The sequence below is a fragment of the Ursus americanus genome, chromosome 32 (assembly GCF_024610735.1).
Source record: "Ursus americanus isolate L20-20 chromosome 32, mUrsAme1.1.p, whole genome shotgun sequence".
Classification (NCBI taxonomy): Eukaryota; Metazoa; Chordata; class Mammalia; order Carnivora; family Ursidae; genus Ursus; species Ursus americanus.
In genome coordinates, this window is record NC_142158.1 from 17,154,306 (window position 1) to 17,167,664 (window position 13,359).

Consider the following 13,359-nt stretch of genomic DNA (forward strand, 5'->3'; position numbering starts at 1 on the left):
ATAGTAGAGGACTTTAACACCTCACTGACGTCAACGGACAGACCATCCAGGTAGAAAATCAGTAAGGGAAGAGTGTCTTTCAACAACACATTTTTTTCAAGTGTACATGGAACTTTCTCTAGGACAGATCACATGTTAGGTCACAAAACAAGTCCCAATAAATTTAATAAGATTGAAATTATATCTTGCACCTTTTCCAACCAGAACAGTATAAAACTAGAAATTGATTACCAAAAAAACCTGGAAAAAAACACAAACATGGAGGCTAAACAACATGCTACTAAGTGGGTCAATGAAGACATGAAAGAGGAAATAAAATACATGGAGACAAATGAAAATGAAAACAACAGTCCAAAATCTTTGGGATGCAGTGAAAACAGATCTAAGAGGAGAATTTGTAGCAGCCTAGGCTTACCTCAAGAAACAAGAAAAATTTTAATCTAAACTTACACCTAAAAGAACTAGAAAAAGAACAAACAAAACCCAAAGTTAGAAGAAGTAAGATCAGAGCAGAAATAAAGACTAAAAAAATAAAAAAGATCAAGGAGATCAAGAGCTGGTTCTTTGGAAAGATAAACAAAATTGATAAACCTTTAGCCAGACTCATCAAAAAAGAGAGAGGACCCAAAATAAATCAGAAATGAAAAAAAACCAACCAACACTACACAAATACAAAGGATTATAAGAGACTACAACAAAACATGATATTTCAGCAAATTGGACAAGCTAGAAGAAATGGATAAACTCCTAGAAATATACAATCTTTCAAAACCAAATGAGGAAGAAATAGGAAATCTTCATAGAACAGTTACTAGTAACAAAATTAAACTGTAACCAAAAAACTCCAAACAAACAAAAGTCCAGGACCAGACGGATTCACAAGTGAATTCTACAAAACATTTAAAGAATATCTATTCTCTATTCCAAAAACCAGAAGCGAAAGGAGGGGCACATGGGTGAGAGAGTCAGATGCTCAACTGACAAGCTCAGGTCTTAATCTCAGGGTCATGAGTTCAAGCCCCATGTTGGGCTCCATGCCCAGCATGGAGCCTACTTAAAAACGAAAAAAAACAAAAAACAGAAGAGGAAGGAAAGCTTCCAAATATATTCTACAAGGCCAGGATCACCCTGATACCAAAACCAAAGGCACTGTTTAAAAAACAAAACTATAAGCCAACTTCCCTGATGAACATAGCTGTAAAAATCCTAAACAAAATACTAGCAAACCACATAAACAACACATGAAAAAAATCATTCACCATGATCAAGTGGGATTTACTCCGGGGATACGAACATGGCTCAATATTTGCAAGTCGATCAGTATGATACACCACATCAGCAAAACAAAGGATAAAAAGTATATGATCATCTCAATAGATGCAGAAAAAGCACCTGACAAAATTCAACATCAATTCATGATAAAAAGAAAAAACTCTCAACAAAGTGCATTTAGAGAGAACATACTTCAATACAATAAAGGCCACATATGACAAACCCACCGCTAACATCATACACAATGGTGAAAAACAGGGAGCTTTTCCTCTAAGATCAGGAACAAGACAAGGACGCCCACTCTCACCACTTTTATTCAACACAGTACTAGAAGTCCTAGCCAGGGAATCAGACAAGAAATAACAAGTATCCAAATTAGTAAGGAAGAAATAAAACTGGCACTATTTGCAGATGATATACTATATACAGAAAACCCTACAGACTCTACCGAAAACTATAAAGCCAAGGAAAAGCACACAAGCACACAATTCAGTAAAAGCACACAAATTCAGTAAAATTGCAGGATACAAAAATACAGAAATTTGTTGCCTTTCTATATACACTAAAAATGAAGTGGTAGAAATTTAAAAAGGTATTCCATTGGGGCACCTGGGTGGCTCAGTCACTTAAGTGTCCAACTCTTGATTTCAGCTCAGGTCATGATTTCAGGGTCATGGGATCGAGCCCCGCATCAGCCTCCACGCTCAGTGCGGAGTCTGCTCCAGATTCTCTCACCCTCTGCTCCTCTGCTTATGCTCACTCGTGCTCTCTAAAATAAATGAAAAGCAATTCCATTTACAATTTTACCAAAAAGAATAAAGTGCCTAGGAATAAAGTTAACCAAAGAGGTGTACTCTTAAACTATAAAACACTGGTGAAAGAAACTAAAGAAGACACAAATAAATGGAAAGACATACCATGCTCATGGATTAAGAGTATTGTTAAAATGTCCATACCACCCAAAACAATATATAGATTCAATGCATCTGGAAAATGCATTGACATCTGGAAAACTGCCAATACTATTTTTCCAGAACTAGAAAAAATAATCCTAAAATGTGTATAGAACCGCAAAGGATCCCGAATAGCCAAAGCAATCCTGACAAAGAACAACATCTGCTACATGCAAAACTATGAAACTGGATCATTTTCTTATACACCATACACAAAAATAAACTCGAAATGGATTAAAGACCTAAATGTAAGGCCTGAAACCATAAAACTCCTAGAGGAAAACAGGCAGTAATCTCTGACATCAGCCTAGCAACATTTTCATAGATAAGTCTTCTTGGGCAAGGGAAACAAAAGCAAAAATAAACTATTGGAACTGCACCAAAATATAAAGTTTTTGCACAGCAAAGAAACATCAACAAAAGAAAAGCAACCTACTGAATGGGAGAAGATATGAGCAAATGATAAATCCAATAAGGGGTTGATATCCAAAATATATAAAGAACTTACATAACACCAAAAAAAAGAGCTTATTAAAAAATAAGCAGAGGGAAAAAAATAATAAGCGTGGGGGGGGGGCACCTGGGTGGCTTTGTTGGGTAAGTGCCCAACTCTTGATCTCAGCTTAGTCATGATCTTAGGGTCCTGGGATAGAGCCCAGTGTCGGGCTCTGTGCTCAGTGTGGAGTCTGCTTGAGATTCTCTCTCTCCCTCTGCCCCTCCCCCACTTGCTGTCTAATAAATAAATCTTTAAAAAAATAAAATAAGCAGACGATCTGAATAGACATTTTTCCAAAGAAGACATCAAATGTCCAACAGACACATGAGAAAAGGCTCAACATCATTAATCATCAGGAAACAAATCAAAATCACCATGAGATATCACCTCACACTTTTCAGAATGGCTGGAATCAAAAACACAAGAAACGAGTGTCGGCGAGGATGTGGAGACAATGGAACCTTCATGCACTGTCGGTGGGAGTGTAAATTGGGGCAGCCACTGTGGAAAACAGTATGGAGGCTTCTCAAAAATTTTAAAAAATAGAACTACTGTATGATCCAGTAATTCCACTACTGGGTATTTACCCAAAGAAAATGAAAACACTAATTCCAAAAGATACGTGCACCCCCATGTTTACTGCAGCATTTAATAGCCAAGGTGTGGAAGCAAGCCGTGGCACTGACAGATGAAGGGGTAAGGAAAATATGGTATATATGTACAGTGGGGTATTAGCCACAGAAAAGAATGAGACCCTGCCCGTTGCCACAACATGGATGGTCCCAGAGAGTATTATGCTAAGTGAAATTAGTCTGATGGAGAAAGACAAAGACCATATGATGTCACTTACATGTGGAATCTAAAAAACAAAACAAATGGACAAAAGCAGAAACAGACCCATCAATACAGAGAACACACTGCTGGTTGCCGGAGTGCGTGGGGGGATGGGCAAATAGGTGAAGGGGAGTGGGAGGCACGAGCTTCCCGGTATGGAATGAGTAAGCTGCAGGGATGAAAGCTTCGGCACGGGGAATATAGTCAGTGGTACTATGATGGCGCTGTATGGGGACAGGTGGGGAGCTACACTTGTGGTGAGCACAGCAAAACACACAGACTTAGCCAGTCACCATGTCACACACCTGAAACTAATGCATCATTGTGTGTTGACTACACTTCGATAAAAAAGAAAGAAGAAAAAACACCATGGTACTGAGCCCAGAAGCTCGGGGGTCGAAGTCTGGCACTCCGTTATTAACGGTGTCGGGCAAGTTACACTGTGCCTCCGCTTTCTCATCTGTAAAATGGGAATAAAGGCGCGTATTTTATGGGCTCCTACAAGGATTCAATAAAACCTGTATAAGGTGCTTAGCACAGCATCTGACATACAGTCAGGTCTTACCAACTGCTTTAGCTGGCACGTTTGACACGTCTCACAAGCTCCACAAACTCAGTTATGTCCCGTACTTTTGTTTTCGTATTTTTCACACCCTGCCCCTCTGCCCCAATCCTGTTCCTCCCCTTACTTCCTTTTCCAGTGAATGTCATCACCTAGAAGTCACTTTCTTTTTTCCACTTCCGGCTGATCACAGACCCCTGCCCGTTAGTTCTAGACACGACTCCACTGCTCTGTAATTAAGGCCTCACCTCTCGCCTGGATGATCACAGTCGTGCTCTCCTTGCCTGTGACCCTGCTGGCCTGAAGTCCTCTATCCAAACGCAGACCTGCTCACACCCCTCTCCTGCCTGACGTCTGCCGGCCCCCCTGCCCTTCTGGTGAGATCCCACTCCCCGCTGCACCAGCGTCGGTGCTGCTGTGGCCCACCCCCTGCCTTGTCCTCCTGCCGCGAGGCCCCAGAGCTGTCCCTGTGGCCCTGGAGCCCAGCAGGGGGGCTGATGATGGGGCCATGCTGCGGTGATCACCTCAGGGACAACAAAGGGGCTTCGGGGACTGAGCACCTAAGCTTCCTTGGACGGAGTCCATGAGAGGCCTCGCTTAGGTCACCCTGGACTCTAGTGAGAAGCCAGAGTACTCATGCGTGCAAAACAACACAAATAGTAGGAACAGAGAGTTGTGCCCTATGGTACCTGACACGTGGCCCCCAACTTCTAACAGGCTGTGTGGGCACTTCCTTCCTGTTGATACCACCACGCGCGGCTCCCAACCAGAGCACGCTGACGACATAAGTCAGCTGTGCTACACCATTTTCACGCATGATTTTATTCATTCCTTGTGACAGCTGGCGGCTTCCAAACCAGGTCTGACTCAAGCCTCACTCTTAACCTGCTAGGTCAACTGCTTCCCCGCCGCTCTCTCGGACTCTCTCTCTCTCAGCCAGCCACTTATCGCAGTCACCTGTCTTCAGTATCATGCCCTCTTCTGACACCGAGGACCACGGATCAGGAAAGACACCCAGGTCTCTCCAAGCCCTCCAGGTAGCACACGGCCCGTCTGTGACTCCCACCAACCCGGAGCCCGTCCGCCCATATTGATGACTTCCTGCGAGGGAACTCATGTGGGGCCAGGCGCTGGCACGGCACGGGTCCCACCTGGGGCTGTGGCCAAGGCAGGAAGAGAACAGGAGGCTGCCTAAAGCCGGAGAGGAAGAACACGTCTGACATTTAATCCATCGTGGGCACGCAAACAGTCCCTTTCCCAAATGCTATTATTTGGTAAAGGGGAGTTCTGCTCATTATACACCATTAATTTTTTTAAAAAGCTCCTTGTTTCGTAAGAGGCCATGCTCATCCATATTTCCATGGGGTACCTCCCCAGATGAAGGCAAAGGGCCTTTTTAAAAATGAATTCATGAATTTGTTTGCAGAGGAGACAGGAAGAATAAACCACGAAAGCACAATTTAACTGATTCTTCTACTAAGCTCGGACAAACCAGTTAAGACGTGCGCGATACAGAAAATCCACACGCCAGCTTCTCTTCGCCGCCGCCGCCGGTCGGGACTGAGCCTCGTGATCTCCAGGCTCCGTGTCTCCTGTGGGGTGACATCATTGCCGTTGCTGTTCCCTCCGTAAAAAAAGAAAACAAGTAACAAACCAGATAACAGACGACAGACTGGAAGGGAGGGAGGAAGAGTCAGTCTGTTCCTTAATTACCCACCCAGAGTGGGGTGGTTGTCACTGACCCCTCGTTCAAGGGGGGTTTCAAGGGTCCACAGGAGGCCGTGTCTCTATGAAGCGTGTGATTTCACAGCCCCCCTCCCAGAAGAGGGCACGCGAGTTTCTTCGGCTAAGCAGGTAAAAAACACTTCACACACGGGTGAAGCCTGTTATCTCAGAAAGTCCCCCGTGAATACAATCAGGGTGAAGAGCATGTACCCTGGCCTCCCAGCGCGCAGCGCACAGGCGAGAGCTGGGCTTTTTACTCCGCGCCCGAGCCTCCCAGAAGGAAAGCCCCAGCCGGGACGCCGGCTCTACAAGGCCCTGTGGTTAAAATAGCAAAACTATTTCAGTTGGTCGTGTTCACATTATGCACGGTCTTGCTGTTGGCGGGGGGCAGGGGGGGGATGACAGTTTTCCAAGATTGTGGACATTCCCAGCAGCCCTCGGGCTCACCCCGTGGCAGAACATCCACCCACCCACCCGTGGCACAAGAGCTTCTTGCTGCCACTGAACTCTCTTGGGTTTTCCCCAAACCGCTCTCAGTGACCGGGTTACGACAGCCCCGGAGCAGGGAGGACAAACCCCTACGCAGTCCCCCTTCTTCCTAGAAAAGCATGTGCGATCCCACGCTTGTGTGGAGGCTGACAGGCTGCTTCTGGGAAAGGGAACTTGGGGCTGTCGCTGTGCGCTGCACACCCTCTTGCCCCGCTGCCTTCTACCCCCACACGCACATATCCCTCTTCCGTTCAAAAACCCAGTTACAGGGGCGCCTGGCCAGCTCTGACAGTAGACCATGTGACTCTTGATCTCGGGGACTAAGTTCAAGCTCCACGTTGGGTGTAGAGAGGACTTAAATAAAACTTAAAAAGAAAAAGGGAAGCATTTGAAAGTACGTACAGTACTGGTTACCTTTAGTCTTGCCTGAACAAGGAAACTTATCTATGTGTACCGTGTTTACTCGGACAAACCTTATTTCAATTATATCAAAACTGAAAATCTAGGAACGACCACAATAAGGAAATGCGGGCATTTTTCAAACCATCTAGCAGCTGGTCAGAAAAATGGAGCCCCATGGGGCCGAGCAGTGAGCGGTTCCTATTTCAGGCCTCTGCCCATCACCCCCCGACCCAGCACCCCAGGCTGGGACATAAGCATGTCTCTTGATAATTTCAGTTCATTGTAAAGACATGGTTTCGCCCTCCAGACACCAGCCAGCTCTGCATGAGTGCAAAGAGTGCAGGTGCAGAACTGAAGCCACTGAGGTGGGAAAGAGGGAAGGGCAGAGAGAGGCTTTGGGTTTGGACGGTTGTGGAGAGAAAGGTGAAGCCAAAAAAAGGTCTTTGGACAGAAAAAGTATGGACCGTTCTTCTGTGGTTGAAAATATTTCACCATAGGTTCCTGTCCACAGGAGAGAGCAGACACGGATGCCTGACCACCAGTCCGTTCGAATGGCCTGGAGCGAGTCGCCGGGTAGCGGCATTTGGGTTTCAGCAGCAAAGCAAGAAGGGGAGTTGAGATGTTGCCTGAGCCGCCTTCCCGGCCTCAGCGCAGAGCTCCAAGCCGGCACAGGGAAGATGCAAAGGCCCGTTTCTCAAGGCCCAGCTGAGAGCGGTTTGGGTTCCACCCCTTCCTCTGAACAACATCACACTCACAGCACGTTAACGGTGACAGGGGCACTTAGTCCAACCCCTTCCGGTTACAGCAGAGGCAGCAGTGCTCTGCTGCCCTTGCCACACCCAGGTGGGCAAGCCTAAAGGAAGCCCTGGATGGTACACTCCTGCCTCCACCTAAGCTTCAGCCCTGCAGCCCCTCACTGCTCACGTCAGCACTGGTCACTGCTGCCGCGTTGACCTTTGTGTCCTCACACCACCATCCTGAGACCACCCCAACACCAGCTGCTATCAGTGCTGCACCCCAGCACTGCACTGGACACTTTCAGCTCTCATCCCCATCTTACAGAAAAGGAGACGTGAGGCTTAAAGGGAACAGGATCATGCAGCCAGGGAGTGGCAGAGCCTAGCTAAGAACCCCAGGCTTCTAGCTCTCAACCCAGTTCCCTTGACCCTACGTTGATCAGCAAATGCACAGAGGGTGCTCAGAAAATGTTAGTTTAGGACACCGCCTTACACCTGTGTCTATGCTGCTGAACTGCATCTGCTCTGCGTCAGCACTGCCTTCAGCAGCCTTCACATAACAGGAAACCCAAATAGTGGCCCAAACAACTGTTTGTTTCTGTAAAGGAAATCTGGAGCTAAGCAAGGAAAATCTGATATCATCAATGTGCCACAACTCCGTTTTTCTGTCCTACCATCCTTATCATGTTGTTACTATCCTCGTGGTTGCCTCATGGCCTAAGATGGCTGCTGGAGTTCCAGGTGTTATGTATGTGTTCCAGGCAGGAAGTTAAGAAGAAAGTTCACCTACCCGCTGACTAAATTCTCTTTTTAAAAAAGACCTTTTCTGGAAGTCCTACCTAATGACTTTGACTTCCATCTTACTGGCCACCAATGTTTTATCCAGACGAAGGGATCTTAAGGATCAGAGAACAGACAGGGGCAGTGTTCTAGGATGAGGAAGTAGCTTGGGGAAGTACACTCCAGCCAGGAGGCTGCTCAGCTCTCTGTGGTGACCTCGTATAGCCCGCTGGAGCCCTGGAACCTCACCTCTCTTACGTGCGCACTGGGGAGGGGACTATGGAACCAGACGGCTTGCAAGCTCTCATCCAGCTCCCACATTCCTCAGGTCTAGGTGTGCCTGCCCTGTGACCTTGAAATCAGTCGGCCCTAGCGGCCGCATACCCCCAACTAACTCAATGCAGCTTCACCCAAGTGCCACCATGTCTGGCCACAGCCCAACTCTGTCTAGAGACCCAGATGTGGAACACCCTGGGGGGCCCAGACACCCTCCCAAGCAGTCAGAGGCAAATAAACAGCACTGCTGCCAGCCACTCCTCACCAAGCCCTCCCACTTGACTCAGGTCGGGGGAAGGAGCGAGGTGAAACCGACTTTCTGTAGAGTTCCAGAATAAATTAGACTTGATACCAAATGTTCACGAACACGTAGCCAAAGGAGACCGGGTTTGCCAAAGCTCCTAATGGGGTATTCCCACTCTGCCCACCCCATCTGAAAGGCCTGGCTGTCCCACCCTTCAGCTGGTTGACAGGAACCAGAAATCAGAGGTGAAGGAAAAGCCACTCAGACTTAGTTCAAGGCAGAAGGCGCCTGGTGCCCCTCCTGGCACCTTTGCAGGGTACATATCCAGTTAATAGATGTGCTAAATGGAGTGGAAAGCTTTCAGAGTGTCCTCTCAGTTCAGAGTGGACCCCTAACAACGTCCCTCCCTCAGCACCCCGACACTGCCATGGACACTAGGGAGGCTCCCCGTAGCCATGCGTCTGCCGTATGACCCCTCCATTCCCGCGGCTAGAGGTGACCGGGCTACAGATGGCACTGGGCCCTAGCTGGACCACGGCCTCTTTCTCACAGTCGAACGAACGGGAACCAAGAGACTGTCTCCATGACAAAACAGCTTAGGATCTGAGTGTAAGGCATCTTCCACTGGAGCAGCCTAGCACAGGTCAAAGAGAGGGGCATGAGAGCCCAGGCTCTCTTTAGTCCCGTCCCAGACCTGGTGGCCCTGAGCCCGCAGGGTCCTGAGCCTCACCCTGTATCCCAGAGTAAGGGTCTCCTTTAAGCAAGCTAGCTCCGGATGGTTCCATTACTTGTCACCACAGAAGGCTTAACACTGAGGCAGGGACTCAGGTACTCAAACTCATAGCCACAGCGAGCCTGAGCCGGCTGAGATGTGCTTTGGCTCTGAGGGAAAGGAAAAGAGGATGAGACACGATCTCTACCCTCAAGGAGCTCACGGGCTAGTGTGTGACCTCAACCAGCGTATTAAATGTGGTGAAAAGAACACAGAGTACTGGGAAGGAAACAAGCCTGAGGCAACAGGAAAGGGGCAGACAGCCAGGAGAGCTTCCTGGAGGAGGGGCTGCGTAAGCTAAACCTCAGAGTGGAGCCCTGCAGGGGCGAAAGGACGTTCCTGACAAAGATGAGCATAAGCCCAGAGAAGGGTAGGCTGGCGTGGTTTGGGGGAGAAAGCACACACGAGGAGCTATACTAGATAAGGCGGGGATCAGGGAAAGGGAACAAGACACAAGACTCAAGAGGCTTGCAGTTTAGAGGGAAACCACATGGAAAGTTCAGTAAAAGTCCAAGACTAGCAAACAAGAGCCTTCCAAATAATTACCATGAAATGAGTGGTGCCTGCAACGGGACAGAGGCTGAGAGGAAGGAGAACCCCCTTTTAGCTTGGCATTTACAAGAGACTTTCAGAACGGGCAGAGCAAAGTTAGGCCTCGAAGCAATGTGCGGATTCAAACAGGCAGTGCCTGGCCTCATTCTGCAAACGACGCTATAAAAATATTCAATATTATCCAGAGCTCCGGATTTCCTAAACCACTTTCACATTGAACTCATTTGCAAGCACGCTGCGGTGGAAGAAATGTAACAGAACGGCCTCCTGTCGATAGGGAAGCAAACACAGGTCACAGAACTAGTGAGGAGGGCAAAAGCTCAGGCCCTTCCCCCGCACCCCGGCCCTCCCCACTAACAAGGGAAGGGGACAAAGAACCACACATGTCAGAGTAATCCTAACCCTGCTCTGAGGCTTCTGGGCCAACCCACATTACCGTCCCCTTTGTGGGGCAGCTCAGAGGAGTTGAGAGGTACCCTTTACGACCGAGAGAACACAACACGTACTTGTTTAATTTCGTATTTGTAACCTGGTCCATGATCAGGTGTGTTCAAACCGATGTCACGACTGAATGAGAATGACTCACAGAGCGAATGAACCAAACAGAAAGGAAGGGAAGAGATGGGAGGCAGGGGACCGAGGTTCACCATGAGGGTGAGCGCAGGCTTCTCACCTGTGAACTGTCCAGAGCTCTCCTTCTCCCTGCTGCCTCCCTCACAAACCTTCAGGGTATTCGTGCAGAGGGCAGGCAGAGAGTGGGGAGGAGACGCCCAGACTGCAAACCGCAGGGGAACCCGAGGTCGGAGGCTAGCGTGTGTGCAAGCGGTCGCTGCCTGGTAAGCGTGTGCACGGTCCTTGGTAAACATCACAGTCGTACCGACGTTTCCAGTGTGAACACTAAGCACCTCCTGTGATACTCTATTGGGAGTTCTGCTCAGTCGGGACAAGTTTCTGGAAGGATTTCTCCCATTCTTCTTGGATCACATTCTCCAGCCTCCCCCTGTGGTCGCCCTACAGTAAAACCAGCCCCCAGGAGTGAGGTGAGGTGGCAACTAACCGTCTACTTACTTTTTAACCTCCGCAACGTAAGGCTGGAAGAAACCAAAAAAGACAGGGAGGAACCAGTCAGGAAAGCAGTAGAAAGGACGGCACCCCCACCCCACCCTGTGGTCCACCAGGAAAATTCCGAGCTCCCTCCTGTTCTCAGCACCCCTCTTCCTTCACCCTCCCCTCCCTCCCAAACCGGCGCCAACACTGGGTAAGCGACAGCTGACCTAGAGAGGTGTGGCTGGTGCCAAGAGCCACGAGCAGTTTCATTTGGCAGAGTCTAAGGAGAAACAGCTCTTTGTTTCATCCACCAGAGAGAACGCCACCAACTCCTGCTACAAAAATTCCCACACCCCCCTCTCTGTCAAGGCAGAGAGAAGTGTCCTCTGGCCCTTCCAAACCCAGAAGACAAAAGCTGCTTATCCTATGTGACCAGCCAGCCGCCCTGCCAGCTGCCCACACCCCGCCCCCCCCAAAGGCTGCCCGTGGCCGAAGAAGTCCGGACTCGTCTCCTGCTTGACATCCACAGCACCAGCCGAGGCTGTCACCCTGAGCAAGAGACTTGTCCAGGGCACATATGCTCTATTTTTACCCTCCTCAGCCTCACGGACTTCTCTCCAGAGTCTTCACTCTTAGGGAGAAAAAAAAAAATCCCCACAGTGAGGAAGCGCTGACCACAGGACAGGGAACAGGTCAGAGCCAAGGGAGGATTCTTAAGTAATTCAAGACAGGGCAGGCCTAGGCCTCACACTCCCAGCGAGAGAGGATGGAGGCCTTCAGGGCTCTTCCTCCACATCATGTGATTTGTGGCTTGCCCCATGATTTTCAGGCAAACTTTCCATTAACAAAAAAATAAAAGTACTTCACTCTAATGAACCCTGACCCATTTGCCGAAGTAACCTCAGCCACACGCCCACACGCCTGTGTGCGCACACGATCCGTCAATTCCTTGTGTTACGAGGCAGAAACCACACACGCTTCAACCTTCTGGGCTCTCAGTAGCTCCCAGCAGAGCAGATTTGGAGCTTTTTCATCGTGTTTATGAACACACCGTAAAAAATGAATGAACGAACGAATGAATGAATGAATGAGCTAATGTTAAAAAAAAAAAAAAAGACACCGTGGAAGGGAAGGACTAAAACTAAATTTAATAATGTTAAATCCCAGTTTTCCGAGGGAGAGCGAGCCCCCCATATTAGCCCTAACAGTTTCAGCTATGACAAAAACCCCGGGCTGTAACACCGAGGGGAAATCCTGCAGTATCCTGACAAAATGTTTTGAATAATGGGACTATGGGGGTGTTTTCATCAGGAGCTGGGCTTCTCACCAGAGGCAGTGGGCAGAAACATTTTCAAGATACTGAGGCTCTCAGCAAAATAAAACTCTGATACCAAAATGAAACTGGATCCGCACACATTCTGCCACTGTCCTCACAGTGGGCCTTAAAAACCCTTCTGCTCAGATGGAGCTCTCTGGTTGTCTAAGAAAGAACACGCTTGATGGTATCAGACTAACTCACTTTTAAAAGAAAATCCCCACCCCCCAGTCCTTCGCCAGGAAGGTCAGACCAACCTGGGTTTGGCAGAATACTTCTGCTCCGATCCCTTCATAGGACAGTAAGAGTCTTCCCTTCAGCTCGTCTGGACCCCCCCCCAAAGTTGTGAAGAGGCAAGTGTCAGCCCCCTAGGCTTCCTCCTGCCCAAGCATCCAGGCGCCCCGTGCCCCCCTCCCTCGCTCTGTGGCACGCCTGTCTTCTCCCAGAACTCAGGAGTAAGCAGGAGCACATACCTTGAAACTAACCTCTGGGTGAGAGGCTACTAATTCTTCATTTCTTCTTTCTCTGAGGTTGAGATTTACTATCACTTGACTTTATAATCTTTATTTTACTAAAAAGCTGTACTAATGATACGTGGCTCACAAATTAAATAAAAGTACAATTATTTTTGTTTTAGGACTTCTCTGTGAATTTCGCATATCCCCCAAGATCAGCAAACAGCAGACAAGCGGAGCAGGAATTCCTCCTTCCGTGTTTTCTGTCTCCAGCTGGCTGGGAAGTTCTTCAGGGGCAGAGGCAATCACTGAATAAATGTAAAGCAGTAACTGTAGACAGCATTTTGCTTTAAGGAGTTTTGTTCTGGGTGTATTTTTTTGTTTTAAAAATGGAATACTCTTGGTTATGTTACTATTCCGAAGTACCAGCTGGCTTCAACAACTCTGT